This window comes from Scomber scombrus, chromosome 10 (genome assembly GCF_963691925.1).
Source record: "Scomber scombrus chromosome 10, fScoSco1.1, whole genome shotgun sequence".
Classification (NCBI taxonomy): domain Eukaryota; kingdom Metazoa; phylum Chordata; class Actinopteri; order Scombriformes; family Scombridae; genus Scomber; species Scomber scombrus.
In genome coordinates, this window is record NC_084979.1 from 30555634 (window position 1) to 30572390 (window position 16757).

Below are 16757 nucleotides of genomic sequence, written 5' to 3' on the forward strand. Positions count from 1 at the left end.
CATGTTTTTGCAAAGATGACAGACAGCATTTTGATTTGTCTGGCTCTTGGTCAAAAGGCACAAGGGTGTTAAGCTCTGTCCCTTTTTATTATCTTCAAATTTCCAATCAGACATTCTCATAAATGGACATCAAGGTAGTGTTGATGCAAATATATTCACAGGTGCAAAGTATTTGATTCAGAGTGTCCGCTAAATGCTTCACATTTCAAAACTGCTCTCATCTCAAATCACAACAGATACTATATGCGATTAATTTAATTCTCTTGACAGCAATCTTACACAAATAACCACTTTCTTCTCTTCTCTTTTTTCTTGTTGGACAGCTGGTCCAGAGTGTTTAGCGAAAATTAGGTCACTGTCATTAGTTGGGTTACCAGGCAACGGGAAGATACGAGGCTAATCATTCTGACAGGCACATGATGGGGAGGCGGGTAGGTAAAGTTGGAAGGAAAGAATGAGGATAAGTGTGAGGGACCTGTCGTCGGAAAGGGGGCGAAGTTGGTGATGAAAGAGTAAGAACAAAGATGAAGTATGGGAGGAAAAGAAGAGGAGAAGATGAAAGGAGGAAAGGAGAGAGAGGAGTGGAATTTGAGGGGGAAAAATGGTGATAAGGACAAATAAAAAGGAAATACATACATATCACTTCAACTCCAGAAGAGACATTGAATGTGAACTTATTGAAAACACCACAAAAACTTTATTAACCTTTGTGTCGTCCTGCCAGGTCAAATTGACCCTGTCTGTTTTGACTGGTCCTTCCTTCCTCCCTTCCTTCTTTCCTCTGTCCTTCTTTTCTTTCTCCCTCCTTCCCTAATTCCTTCTTTCATCCCTCCCTCCTACCTTAATTCCTTCCTTCCTTCCTTCCTTCCTTTCCTCCCTTCCTTCCTTTTCCTCCCATCCTTCCTTCCTCCCTCCCTCCTTTCCTTCCATCGTCCTCCCTTCCTTCCTTCTTTCCTCCTTCCTTTCCATCTTTCTTCCTCCTTTCCTTCCTTCTTCCTCCCTTCCTTTCCTCCTTTCCTCCCTTCCTTTCCTCCTTTCCTTCCCTCTTCCTCCCTTCCTTCCTTCACTCAAGGACAACAGGAGGGTTAAGCATTTAACAACATGGACATTTTCTCTTTCTCAGGACTCAAAATGCAATCAAATAAACAAATCGTATTCTATTTTTTGCAAGATTCAGATGTCGTTTTGGAAGCAAAAATCTCTTTGATACAAACTGCATCAGTCCAGCTGTTTGCCTGAGGAAGAAAAAGTTGCTGGAAGAGGTTAAAAAAACAGGCAGGTGTCAGTTAGTTTGAACTTATATCACAGAAAGCAAGAAAGTGGAGAAAAGAAGCTTTATGTGTGTATGTCTGACTCTCTGTGCTCTCTGTGAGAGTTTTCCACCATAAAAGCCCCCCGCCCCTGCATGCACCACGCAGGTTGACCCGCTGTGGTGACCCTCTCACCTGTTAACATCAGCGTTGAAATAAAAAGCGACAGGTTACGCAACACAATCACAGTTATTTATTCCTGCTATGGAACATAACCTCTTATCGACTCTTCTTTCTCTCATTCATTTCTCATTTGCTCCTTTTTGAACCATACACTGACTATAAAGCTTAACTTTGGCTTTAACATTAATAAACATTCATACTATAGGAGTGTCAGCATTAATGCGTTATTTGCGACTCACTCACTCAAAACCAGTGTCACAGATTGTCGTTGTCGTCCTGCACCGTCTGAAGGAAAGTCACAACAATCAGCGCAATGTCTCATCAGCTCTGCAGCTTCAGAGAAGTGCTGCTCAAGTTTCTGCGGAGTTCCTCAGTTTTCATCTGAACTCAAAGATAATGGAGCTATGCAGTATTTTTTTCAGCGCTAGAAAAAAAAGACCTAATCTATGAGATGCTCCTCAGTTGCAGGACTCGCTTCACTTATTTATCAATTTAAAAGTCACTGTCAAAGACTCCTTGCAGGTTTCTGGTTGCCGGTTTGATCTGCTGAAAGGCTTAACCCTCCTGTTGTCCTCTAGTCAAGGAAGGAAGGGAGGAAGAAGGAAGGATAGAAGGAAGGAAGGGAGGGGGGAAGGAATGATGGAAGGGAGGAAGAAGGAAGGAAATGAGGGAGGAAGGTAGGCAGGAAGAAGGAAGGAAAGGAAGAAAGGGAGGGAGGAAGGAAGGATGCAAGGTAAGAAGAAGGAAGGAAAGGAGGGAGGAAGGTAGGCAGGAAGAAGGAAGGAGAGAGGGAGGGAGAAAGGAAAGAGGAAGGAAGGAAAGAAGGACAGAGGAAAGAAGGAAGGTAATGGCGAGGAAAGAAAGACAGAAGGAGGGAGGGAGGAAAGAAGGAAGGGAGGAACGAAGGAACGAAGGAAGGTAGGAGGGACGTAAAGAAGGAGGGAGGGAGGAAGGAAGGACAGAAGGAAGAAAGAAAGGGGGATGGAGGAAGGAAAGAAAGAGAGAAGGAGGGAGGGATGAAGGACAGACGGAAGGAAGAAAGGGAGGAAAGAAAGAGAGAAGGAGGGAAGAAGGAACAGTCAAAACAGACGAGGTCAATTTGACCCGGGAGGACGACACAAAGGTTAAGACTCTTCTTGAAGTATTCACAAAGTTTTATAGGTAGAAATCAGTGCCTTAACTTTTATTTTATAGAACTATGGTTTTGCATTGGGGCACATGTTGTAAGAAGAGGCCAAAAGCAAAAGAAAGAAACTTTATATCCTCCACATGATGCATGATGCTCAATCTGTAAATATCTCTTCTGGAATCCATATCTTACACTATCTAATATCTTGTGAAGGTGATTTATTGAAATAGTTGTCTGTGAAGCAAGGACTTTTCCACCCACTATCCTTTGAGTGCCATAAAGTGCCACAGCTCGCTTTGACCCGATGCTGTAAATCATTTTTACATGAGTGGGCATCTGTTTTTCTCAAAGGCAGACGCTTTTATTAGATGTGTCGTTATGGAATAAAACTCCTCAGTCAAATCCAAGGTCTCTATCTTTTTTTTTTTAATTGGGTCTGTCAGTAATATTTTATGTGTCTCATTGTTTGCTGGTTTAATTTCGTTATACTGCTGTGCAATGATAATAAAGGCATTTAATTGAATTGAATTGATAGCTTCTTGATGAGTTTCCACTAAACTGAATTTTCAGTAAATTACCTCAAAGCCTGAAAGAAAGGGGAGGAAGTAAATATCACAGGGAGTCGTTATGTATCATTTGGTGCAGTTCTGGTTACATCAGCGGAAACATTTATTCATCTAAAGCAAAATACATAAAAGCACTTTATATTAACTTAAAGTTTGATATATCCTCTGTTTTAGGCCTCAAGTTCATATGACTTAAAGTTACTTTATGGGTTTTCATAACAATGTTTGAAAATAAGACTGTAGAAGCCAAGAAAATGACATAATCAGTTATGCAAGTGCCACAAAATGACAATACTATGCACAAGTTTTACGTACTAAAAGTAAAGTGAAGATGCTTTTAAAAAATAATGCCATGAATAGTTTTTTCTTATGGATTAACTTAATACAAATATGAGTAAACAGCAGGAACCTAAATGAAATCAATATTAGTTGTAAGCAGCAGTTCTCCTCGGTAAACCTGCACACACTGTTTCAGGTACTAGGCAGGTCGATCTTCTTCTTCATCTTCTGAGGATTTCGGTATCTCAGCTGCCTCTGTCTATTCAAGTTCCCTCAACCCCAACCGGGCAAGGCAGATTGCGTGATTTGGCGCTATATAGATACAAGACTGATTGATTGATTGATTGATTGATTGATTGAGGTAATCCCAGACTGAGTCCTTGGTGTTGAGATCAGGACTCTGTTGGAGGCTCAAACCATCGGCTGCAGGACTCCTTGTTCTTGTTGTTAAAGCGATGGTTCAGCGTAATTTCGACCTAGCGTCATTTGCACTATGACGCCTATCTAAACACCCCCTCACCCCTTTTTTTTCCCTTGGTCGCAAACTGGTGGAGTTAGAGCTATCAGCCGAATGGCTTAGTACAGGCGCTAATAGAACCAAAAGTGTATCTCGTAAATTACCCCACTAATAATGCCTGGATTGTTATCAAACTTCTACAGTAGTACAAATAGGGTCTTTACTCATAAATCGATGAAAGTTTGTAAGTACAGCAGGAGTTTACCAAGGGGAAAAAAGGGGTGAGGGGGTGTTTAGATAGACATCATGGTGCAAATGACGCTAGGTTGAAATTATGCCGAACCATCGCTTTAATGAAGACACTTCTTTATTGATTCTGGCTGTATATTTGGGTTTGTGTCATGCTACAGAATACATTTTGGACCAATCAGATGTTTCACTGATAGTATCACATTTTGGATTACAACCTAAACATCTTAATTGCCTAAAACTTTTGCACAGTACTCTGTGTTCATGTGGCTGAAGCCGTCTAGCAGCAGGAGGGTTCGGATCAGGGGGAACAAAGGAGGAACACTGATGATGTTATACAGTGAGTGTAGTTATTAAGGTAGGAGTCTGCCTTTATTGTCAGATTTGATAAGCAAAAAAAAAAAAAAACAAGAAAAGAAAGAGCTAGTACAAGAAGATACAAAGAGACCAGTGTTGAACTTTCTTTCTTTCTTCATACAATCCTTCTGCTGCAAATCTAACAGAGGACGAGTACGCTGGTCCGATATATATACGAGCTAATATAACACACAGCCTGATGGAACAAAGTGTGACCGTTAACAGAACACTATCTGCTTTCAGTAATGGAACATTTGTGCTCATGTGTTATTAAATTATCACAGATGTCCAGTCTGGTTTGCCAAAAATGAACCACATAATGACAACACACCTGCATTTAAAAGGTTCAATGTGTAAGAATTAACCACCTGTTGTATACAAGCGGGAGACGGCATATGACCCCATTCACCCCCCCCCCCCCCTTCCCCCCTTCCCCCCTTCCCCATCAGCATTGGCATTATGACTCACTGAATATTGCATAGAGCTTACTGTTTACAGTGAATCTGCACTATGTGGTTGTCAAGGTGTCTAAATGCTACAGAGACATTAGAGCCAGCAGTAAATTACAAAAGAGCTGCAAAGATCATGAAAAGGTTGCACCACTGAGATAAGTAATAGCTAAATATTTACACACATAACACTTGGGGTAGGTGTAAATCATAAAATGTCACAGAACTCATTAATGGGTAACAGCAGGTTTTCTCCCACACAGCATATTTTTTCTTTTTCATTAATTGCATGACATTTTACAAACACAGTAATCCAGTTGAGACTTAATTTATTGTTGTGATATTTCAGTAAAGATCCAGCTTATTATGATGTGCTATGATGACAGAGAAAAAACTTAATAAAGTGACATATTAACCATCCTACAGAGAAAATGTCAACAGTATTTGGTTGCTCTGGGCAACGCTAGCTCTTCTTCCTATCATGCTTGACTGAGACTGGATGTCACAGTTACTCATCATCACCCCTTAGGTACAAAGTGGTATTACACGACCGTACTGGCTGGTAAACAGTAAATGGACTGTGCTTATATGGCGCTATTCTAGTCTTTGAGTGCTTTACATGCCGGGGATACCTTCATTAGATATCTCTGCAACATAATACATATAGGTCTTATGTCAAAGCTGTTATTTCATCTCATTCTGTTGATCATTTTAGTTAATTTGGTGATTTTTTAAACTAAAATTCTGGCCAAATCTTACACTCTATACCTTTAATGATAAGTAAATGACAGGACAGAACAGTTGTGTGTCGGTACTGCATTGGCTAATGGTCACGATGTCACATTATGGGACTGTGACATCTTTTTCAGCTTCTTAGTGACAGTGAATACTTGAGTTTCTGGGTGATTTTTGGTCTGTGCAGTCGCTGAGGGTTTACCCAATGCAGCATCAGCAGTGATGCAGGTGTTGCACCGGACCATCTTGGTGAAGAAGGAGCTGAGTGTGAAGGTGAAGCTCTCAATTTATCAGTCAGTCTACGTCTCAACCTTCACCTTTGGTCACCAGCTTTGGGAAGTGACAGACAGAATGATAACACATATACAAGCAGTCGAAATGAGTTTCCTCCAGAGAGTGTCTGGGCTCAGCCTTAGAGATAGGGTCAGGAGTTCAGACATCTGGGAGAAGCTCGGAGTAGAGCCACTGCTCCTTTGCATCGAAAGTAGCCAGCTGAGGTGGTTTGGGACAAGTCCGACTGGAAGGAGACCCCGAGGCAGACCCAGAACACGCTGGAAGGGATTATATATCTCTACTGAGCTAGGAACGCCTCGGGATCCCCCAGGAGGAGCTGGTGAGTGTTGCTGAGGAAAAGGATGTTTTGGGTTTAATTGCTCGGCCTGATGCCACCTTGACCAGGATAAGCAGCAGATGGATGGATGGATGGATGGATGGATGGATGGATGGATGGATGGATGGATGGATGGAATTTCTGCTGTTAGGAGTTGTAGAGTTTCTGAAACCTGTAGTGTACCAAATGAAATGGTTGTTGTCTTTTGTTAAATAATATTGTTATATCCTTTGTTGTGTTTGTTTACCATGTTTCTCTCTCCCTGATGCTGATATGTAGAGTCTCAAACACATGGTACCATTATCATTACCACCTGGTCCTCCTTTCCTTTAGCTGATTATCTTCTTCTCAATATGTGCACAGTGACAAAAGACTCACTGACATCAGCAACATCTGGCTCATTTCAAACACAAAATTTACTTCTAAGTCTCTTTTAAGTAATGTTTACCTTTTTAATTATGTGATGAAAGTGGAAAACGCTTCACACAGGAGAGCAATGTAATCTCACTCATGACTTTAAAACAACGACAACAGAGCCAAGCTGTTTGGGAAAGAAGTCTTTACTTATTTGATGATGGCTGTTATTCTCTGTCTGGGCCTAAAGGTTTCTATTCCTCTCAGCCTTCTCCATCACCTCGCTTTCTCTCAGCCACCTCCATATTTATTTACTTTCAGTTGCAGTATATTCTCACCCCTTTAACCTCTTGATTCATATCTCAATCTCTCCATCAAACACTCTTACCAGCGCTCCTTTTCCTTTATTTTATTTATTTACTTGACGGCTCCAATTTCATGGCTCAATGCAGATTTCCAATTTTGCTTGATTCACTGTGCTGTATTTGGCTCAGATGCTGTTTTCCCCAGTGAGTCTGTGTAAAGCCAAATGAATAAACACGCCAAAAGAGCTCATAATAAATAAAAAAAAAGGAGAAAAAAACAACAGCTTTCTCGCTTTTTCTCTCTTTTAACCTCTGACCCTTCTCTCAGAAGAACGTAAATTTCACAAATTCTGTTTGGCTAAATTGAGTTGTAGCAACCATAAACAACTGTCACTTAGCCTGGCAGCTGAAAACCCATATTGGTTTCTGTGTGTGTGTGTGTGTGTGTGTGTGTGTGTGTGTGTGTGTGTGTGTGTGTGTGTGTGTGTGTGTGTGTGTGTGTGTGTGTGTGTAACACCGAGCACTTAGTGGCTGAAAGCTGGACCTTCCCCCGCTCCCATGTGAAATATTACTTCTTATGCACTCACATGCATTACACATAACTCTTACAGCCACACTTGGTAACCCTGTTCCCTTAAATTACATTATTTTTTAACTAAAATGTTTTACTGATTACGCAAGTAACTTTATACCGGATTATATTTAATATGTTGTTTTTTTTTAGAATTATCATTTAGTTCAATCAATCACTCCCACATAATTAAGTTAAATAAATTCCCCTTACTTATGTGTAATTAACTTAAAGGACCAGTGTGTAACGTTTACTGGTAACTGGCGCAGCTAATCCAGCTATTACGGTAAAAGTGGAGCGGCCCTCAGAAACTCACAGACCAATGAGCAGAGCCAATCTGCTCACATGACGCTAATCAGCCAATCAAATCAGTGCATTTGGACCAGGCGGGGAGTTCCGGTCCTCTGAAATGATGCCAACGCGGAAGTAATAAAAATGCATTCTATCAAAAGGCCACCAGGGGGCGACCGTTTTGGTGTCAAAAGGACTTCCGTCTCTATACAAGTCAATGGAGAATTCACCAACTTCTCACTTGATTTCTAACCTCAGTAAACGTTTTCAAAATGTGTTTATGGTCTCAATCGCTAGTTTAAAGCCTTCTTCAATGCAGTATGATGTTCATTTGGGACATTTTGGCCTCCCTGATTTTATATGTGACGATAAAGCAGGGTATGCATTAGGGCATGGCTATGTCGTGATTGACAGGTTGATTGGTTCACAGGTTCAGGAGGGCGCCTCATGCTCCTCCTGATGCCCATATAAGTAGAATCCGTGTTTTTATTTTACCCAGCATGCACCTGAAATTTTCAAGATGGTGTTGCTCAGATCCGAAACTATTGGCCTGACACAGATGCTGATGTAACAATGCTACTTCAAGGTACTGAAAAATAACACCAACATTATGATGTTACGGACCTTCACTTGTAGAAACTTTCATAAATAGGACCTCAGTGAATTTTAATTGAATACCCCTGCAAAAAATGCAACAACCAATATTTTTCAATATATGAAATGCAGTCATGGCTGGCTGCTCTAACATGCCGACCTGGTGTTTTATTAGTAGGTAACACTACGAGTCATTTCCTTCATAATGAGTCACCAGTGACCCTTGAGGCAACCGAATGCATGCTCAACACCGATGCATACACAGCTCAACCAGGCGCTGTAGGCTGCCCCGGGCGCCATCACCGTTCCCTCCAGGAATGGCCTCATTATTTTGCTGCTGGTCAACATAATGAAGGCAGAATCAGCAGCAATCAGGACATATTGGATATGTTGATCCTCTTCAATATTGCTGCAGACTGAAGGGGAAAAAGTGCCCCGTCTTGCAGGAAAACACATGCATCATGGCTTCTCCCAGGCCAATATCGAAATCAAGAAACCTATAAGCGTGGTCGACGAGTCCTTGAAAAAGGACGCTGTACCATCCTTATCTATTAGAGTAGCTAGTGGGATAGCTCAGTGGGGGCAATGACTGGGATGTGCGCTACATTCAAAGCACCAGCACACATGGGAAATGCTGTCTTCCTATTTAAAATCCATCATGATTGCTTGGACTTCAGGGACAGCCCTCCTGAGTTTGCACGCTGCCTCACACACCTCCCAGAGTCCCAGCAGATGTTACAGGCTGTAACTTACAGGCTGCACCGGCTCGAATATTAAACAGGTTGGCAACGACATGGAATTAAATACTACTGGCAAGCTTGTACCAATCATCCTCAGTTATTTATGAAGCACCTCTGTTACCCTGAAGGGATGCCCTCGCTCCCTTTAGCAACTTGCCAAATATGTTAATTAACGTTTTATTATTATTATTATTATTATCATACTGTAAATGTAACAATACATAGGTTTCCATATGAGACTGTGAATCACTAAAATGTGCTTTACAACATTTTGATTCACATGACACCCATTAAATGCATCGTTACATCATATCTGAAGGTTTTTTTTTGGTGGATTTCCTCTTGAGGATTCTTCATGTGTGAGTGGATCATCATGCTGAGAAGTTTTGCTCTCAACATCACTTCTAACTAATTAATTTCCACCAACGCTTACATAATTCTCAGCCCTGAATCCAAAGCGTGGTTGGTTTAAACATTAAAAGAAAATTGCAGGAAGGTAGCATAAAAATGTGATGGCTGGAGTATGAGTGGGAAATATTATATTACTTAGTTATGTTACAGTAATATTAAAAAAAAGGATAAAGAATGTGGATGATTTTGATGTTTTTTGGCAACTTCGACAAAAGTAAAGTAACAACTTATGAAATGTTTTGCTTTTGCAGCTGAGTAATGAGTAATATGAGTAACTGATGCACAGTAATTGAAAATATGTCTGCTTTGTCTACTTCCATCAATTGTTCCAGCCTTTGCTATCATAGTGAACTCTACACTTGATGTCCTGTATTTGAAAGCTTAAGATGAGTTCGCCGATGATTGGGTGATCGTGTCCCTCCTTAGTCATGACGACCCTGTGCCTGGCCCCGTAGTGGAGGAATTCATTCAGTGGTGCAAGTCATCTTTTCTGATCATCAATGTTTCCAAAACTAAGGAAATGATGATTGACTTTAGGAAGTCCAGTGCAACTACCACTCCCCTCGGTACAGTAATTGACGACAGGTTGTCCTTTGAACATCTGGTCGATGCCGTGTGCAAAAAAGCCAACCAGCGCATGTATTTTTACCGGAAGCTCAGGAACTTGAACTTTGACACTCGGTTCATGAGAATGGTTTATTCATGTTTTATAGAATCTGTTCTTACATTTGCTTTTATCTGCTGGTTCGAGTCAATCAGCTTAAAGAACCGCAACAGACTTCAGGGCATTGTCAATGTGTGCAGTAAAATTGCTGGTACTCCACTGACAGACATTTCCCTTTTACACAAATCTTGTCCGACCCCAGTCATCGCAATTTAAACTGCTTTCATCCCGGACGCAGATTTTGTATCCCCAGATGTAGGACAGGCAGATTTAAAAAGTCCTGGGTTCCAACGGCCATTGGCCTTTTAAATAACGGATGATTCTTAGCCTTTTTAAGCCATTTTAAGGTGGATTTTGCATGCACTGTTGTCACTTTAACTTTTTTTGTTTTTATTATTCATTGTTATTCTGTATTGTACTTTTGTGGATTGTTTATTTTTAATTTGGAACTGTAATTGCTATTGTCATTTCTATTGTTTTGCTGTTGGCTGCACCACAAATTGCCCCTCGGGGACAATAAAGATATCTTGAACTTGAACTTGCTTTTGCAGCTGAGTAATGAGTAATATGAGTTTCTGATGCACACTAATTGAAAATAAGTCTGCTTTGTCTACTTCCATCAATTTGTCCAGCCATTGCTATTATAGTGAACTCTACACTTGCTGTCCTGTATTTTAAAGCTTAAGAGGAATAGTAACAGTCACTAAGAAGGTTGGGGCAACTTCAAGTAAATAGATTTAATTATAGTAACTTTAGTCATGTATCACTCTGCAAAGTTAGACATCTATGTGTTTGGATGTGACTCCAGTCTCATAGCACGAAGATGATGTGAGGATACGGCTGCACACGAGCACCTGTCCAGACCTCATTCTGTTATTGCTAAGCTTTCCAACTATGATGATCTACCGGCTGTTAGATTTAAGTACCCGGCAACGCGCTGATTTTTCCGGCCCCGGTGACGATGGTTTGTTTGGAATGATCACTGTGATCGTTTAGCAACAGTATCCAGGCCCCCTTTTTGTTGTTTTGTGATCTAACAATCAGATAAAGTTTTATTACTTGCTTTTACTGGGAATTTATTCTTTTATTAGACATTTACAGTAATGTTATATTAGGCTTTTACTGGTCTGGTATGAATTTTATCATGTTGAGTGTTTGACAGACTTGACAAAGCTGTTGCTGTTGCCTCTGCTGCTAAGACAAGCATAGAGGAGTCTGACTCATCACCATCGCCAGCCCACCCCTGGGCCTGTGGCAGGATGTTTACGTGTCCTAAGTCTCCCTGTGTGCTCTGGAAGGAGAAGGAGTTATTATTATGGAAGGCCATAATGGTCTTGTCTTGGGATGGATCATGCTGGCAGAGATGTTATCTATTTGCTGTTGGAGCATGAAGCTGCGTGGCGCTGACATTCAGGTGGTTCAAGCTGGTTTCAACAAACCAAACCAGCCTTTTGGTTTGATTTCACAGTTAAAGACAAACAACCAAAAAGCATTTAGTATCTCTTTTAAAATTCAGGATCTTCATCAAGTTCATACATTTCATTTCAGATATAAAGAGACGTGATAGACTGCATTACATGATAGATGTTTGGGGAAGAGGTGGAAACAAATGAAGCTTAGCGTAAGTTCAGACAGGAAGACCACCTTTACGTATGCTCACATAATCACCCTGATCCTTCTTACAGCTCATACTGATCTCTGTCAAAGCTCTTATATTCCTTGTTGTTATTTCTGGAGCATCAATTGACACATCAGCTGTTCACATCACCTGGTCAAGTCTAACCAATAGCACAGTGACACACCTTCATTGTCAGCCTATCATATTACAGCTGTCTTTTTAAATGTTCTCCCTCTCTGCTCAGGTGCTTTCTTGATGCTGTTTTGCGCAACCCACCACCTCCCCATCACCACCCAGTATTCATATTCCTCAAAGCAACACTTCAACTTCATCAGCCCGATCAGTTTCAGCCTTAAGATGACTTGTCGTGATCTGGCCTGAGATTGATTGATCGAAGTCATCAGCCACCAGTGTCTGGACTCCATTAGAGGATCTATCATGCTGATGCTCAGGATTTACGTCCTTCGATTCAAAAATTTATCCCTTCAGAGTCCAAGCGCCAAAGACTATGACAATACCTAATCATTAATATCATCTGCATAATAAACATATTTTACTCTGGTCTCTCCTGATTGAACTAAACGACTTAAATGTTGTGTTGTGAAGTATTTTACTTAACCCTGTATCTCCAAGTGTATCATATTGGATACATGAGTTTTAGAGACCTTTAAATCATCAGTGTGATCATATTTCATTCCTGGAAACCTGATGTATAAACAATCAGATACATGTAGTACAAAGATAAACCAATGCAATGTTGAATTACTAAATATTTTGTAGCTTATTTTATGGTAAATTTCTGTTGAAAATGTATCAAATTAAACACAGCAGGTATAGAAGTGTCATTTATCTGTAAATCTGTCAATTTTCATTATATTCCATTTCATGCATTATATATTATTATCATGCATAAAAAAGTATAAAAGGTGTTATGAGCTTTATGCAGGACCTTAAAAAAGTTGCTATGCTATGAAAAAAACTGCAAAAAATTCTCAGTGTATCAAATATGATACAAAACAAACCTCATAGATGCAAAGTGTTATTTAATTAATCTTTTTTAATTACTTGTCAGAAGGTCCAATAAACTCTAGTTTCAAAGAATTTTAATTTTCTGGCAATTATTTAATGGCATAGGGTAAATTATTTCCATTTAGTTCTGCTATTCCACATTTAATACAGAAATACAATAACTACAATGAATATAAACAATGTAAGTAGAGATTTATTCTACAGGCAGCTGGCTTGTTCAATTTTAGAGACTACATTTTTTTCTTATGGTGCTTTTTCTAAACAGTGTGCATTGTGTTTTATTACTTTGAGGAATTCATAATGTCAGTGCTGTTATGTTATGTGTGTGTGTGTGTGTGTGTGTGTGTGTGTGTGTGTGTGTGTGTGTGTGTGTGTGTGTGTGTGTGTGTGTGTGTGTGTGTGTGTGTGTGTGTGTGTGTGTGTGTGTGTGTATGTTGTTTTAATGAACATTTTGCCATTTTTGTGTATTTTCTATTGCATGATACAGTACTTGTCATACAATCAGTCATCAGGCTGCACAACACCACAGCTCCCAGTACCATTGCACACTTGGTAGATAGTATCAGGAATGCATGTATATCGTAGATGTATATAATTGCAGATTATTTTACATAGTTACATTTATTTTATTTATTTATTTTCACCATTATGCGCCTACTGTTATGCCAATTTTGAATTTCTCCCTACACCAGTGGTGTCCAACCCTGCTCCTATAGAGCTGCTGCCCTGCATGTTTTTTAGGTATCTCCCCACTCTAACACACCTGATTCTTATAATTAACTTGTTCAAGCCCTTTGATGAGCTTCAGCTGCTTGATAACGAGCTTATTATTAGAATCGGGTGTGTTAGAGTGGGGAGATAGTACTACATTCATGTGCAACAGCTTCTAGGTATATTACAGCTCATTATACAAGCAGAACATATGTCAAGCTTTTAAATGATGATGCATTGTTAAAGAGTAACCCAACACCAGACTAAAAAGCAGTGTTTTGATGCCCTTTCTGGTTGAAGGTTTAAAGCCTGTTGTCACATTACTGTATATTTAGTAGGTTTAGATCCAACTTAGGTCAGTAGCATATTCAGAGTACTGAGACATTGTTTCTGCTGTTAATTTTTAAATGCAATTTATTTAATCCTCCTGTTGTCCTCGGGTCAAGGAAGGGAGGAGGAAGGAAGGAAGGAAGGAGAGAAGGAAGGAAGGAAGGAAAGGAGTAAGGAGGGAGGGAGGGAGGAAAAGAGGAAGGAAGGAAGGAAGGATGAAAAGGAGTAAGGAGGGAGGAAGGAAGGAAGGAAGGAAGGAAGGAGGGAGAGAGGGAGGAAAAGAGGAAGGAAGGAAGGAAGGAAGGAAGGAAGGAAGGAAGGAAGGAAGGAAGGAAGGAAGGAAGGAAGGAAGGAAGGAAGGAAGGAAGGAAGGAAGGAAGGAAGGAAGGAAGGAAGGAAGGAAGGAAGGAAGGAAGGAAGGAAGGAAGGAAGGAAGGAAGGAAGGAAGGAAGAAGGAAGGAAGGAAGGAAGAAGGAAGGAAGAGGAAGGAAGGAAGGAAGGAAGGAAGGAAGGAAAGGAAGGAAGGAAGGAAGGAAGGAAGGAAGGAAGGAAGGAAGGAAGGAAGGAAGGAAGGAAGGAAGGAAGGAAGGAAGGAAGGAAGGAAGGAAGGAAGGAAGAGGGAGTAAAGAGAGAAGGAAGGAAAGAAGTATCGAAGGAAGGAGCAAAGAAATAGGGAAGGAAGGGAAAGAACGAAGGAAAAAATTAAAAAAAAGAGGGAGGAAGGAAGGAATGAAGGAACAGTCAAAAGAGATGGGGTCAATTTGACCCGGGAGGGACGACACAAGGGTTAATGGTTTCAGGATCCGACCTTTTAGGGGCTTTCACACTGGTTCGCTGTAATTTGATGATGCCTCTGCTCATTTTAATGAGGCGAAGCAGTATGAAGGTGTACTCAATGGGGGTGTGAAATGGTTGCCGCCCCACATAACCATGCATACATTTTGCTCTGCCTCCACACAGTTCACCACGATAAACTTCTGGTAACCGCCTGGCTTTGGCCTATCAAATAGAAGGAGGGCAGGCATCATTGGGTCAGAGAGTAGGAGCATGATAATGTCACGGTGAGTAGCGCAGATGGACCCAAAAACACAGGCCAAATGAACACTGGCAAAAACTACACAGCACAAACACAGAGACTCGGACAAAGATCTGAACAGGAAACCAAAACCTATATAGACATGATGGGAAAATGACTAACAGGACACAGGTGAGTGAAACAAGACAGGTGAACCACATGAGGCAATCAACTAAGGAAGGGGAAACACAGGAAGTAAAACTAACAAAATACACAAGGGGAGAATAACTTTCCAAAATAAAACACGAACTAACACAGGGTGTGACAGATAATGCAGGTGTCTGAATACCCCTAGTTGTGTCAACACATCGCTAGTTACTTTTAAGGACAACCAGAAGAAAAACTGGGCCTGGGGAAACATTTCCAACAGACTTCAGATGATTTGGGGGGTTGTACCAGCGCTATGACATTCACCTACCCAGCATCACGGGTCTGAACCACAGCAGCAGCAGCCATTTCTTTAACCTTCGTGTCGTCCTCCCGGGTCAAATTTTTGACTGTTCCTTCTTTTCTCCCTTCCTTCCTTCCATCTGTCCTTCCTCCCTCCTTCTCTCTTCCTTTCCTTCCTCTCTCTTTCTCCCTATCCTTTTCCTTTCTCCCTCCTACCTTCCTTCCTTCTTTCCTCCGTCCTTCCTTCCTTTCCTTTCCTTCCTCCCTTCCTTCTTTCCTTCCCTCCTTCCTTCCTCCCTCCTTTCCTTCATCTTCCTCCCTCCTTTCCTTCCTCCCTTCCTCCTTCCTTTCCTTCCTTCTTCCTTCCTTCCTCCCTTCTTTCCTTCCTTCCGCCCTCCTTTCTTTCCTTCTTCCTTCCTTCCTCCCTCCTTTCCTTCCTTCCTCCCTCATTTCTTTCCTTCTTCTTTCCTTCCTCCCTCCTTTCCTTCATCTTCCTCCCTCCTTTCTTTCCTCCCTTCCTCCTTCCTTTCCTTCCTTCTTCCTTCCTTCCTCCCTTCTTCCTCCTTTCCTCCCTCCTTTCCTTCCTTCCTCCCTCCTTTCTTTCCTTCTTCCTTCCTTCCTCCCTCCTTTCCTTCCTTCCTCCCTCCTTTCTTTCCTTCTTCTTTCCTTCCTCCCTCCTTTCCTTCATCTTCCTCCCTCCTTTCTTTCCTCCCTTCCTCCTTCCTTTCCTTCCTTCCTTCCTCCCTTCTTCCTCCTTTCCTCCCTCCTTTCCTTCCTTCCTCCCTCCTTTCTTTCCTTCTTCCTTCCTTCCTCCCTTCCTTCCTTCCTTCTTCCTCCCTCCCATCCTTCCTTGACTTGAGGACAACAGGAGGGTTAATGGGGAACACTCCTGCAGATGGGTGGTTGTCAGGGCAGTCGTCAAGCACACTTGGCTGCACCTGCAGAGGTTTACTGGAAGCTGGAGTCAATCACAGAGCCGACAGAGAGACAGGCAACCATTCACACTCACGTTCACACTTACGGGCAATTTTAGAGCCGTTAATTGATGTAACCTGCATGTTTTTGGTGTGTGGGAGGAAACCAGAGCAACCAGGAACAGGGAGAACAGAGAGATGCCATCTGGCTGTCAGATAATAATCAAACAGTAGTAATAAAACAGACAACATGTTGGGAATAAAGCAGGTGTTTTAGAGTATGCTGGCGGGTATTCCATCAAGATAGATAATTAAATCTGCCCTAAAGTGAAAGAGACCGGTTTGAATTGACTTTGATTTCCATTCAAGGCGTAAACCACTCCACTAACACAATTCGGCCATGTCTAGTCAACATTAACTCAAACCAGGCTTGAACAATTTGGCAGCCCTTTGTCTGTATTCAATCTTCACTGTTACATCTTGACAGGAGTCGTCT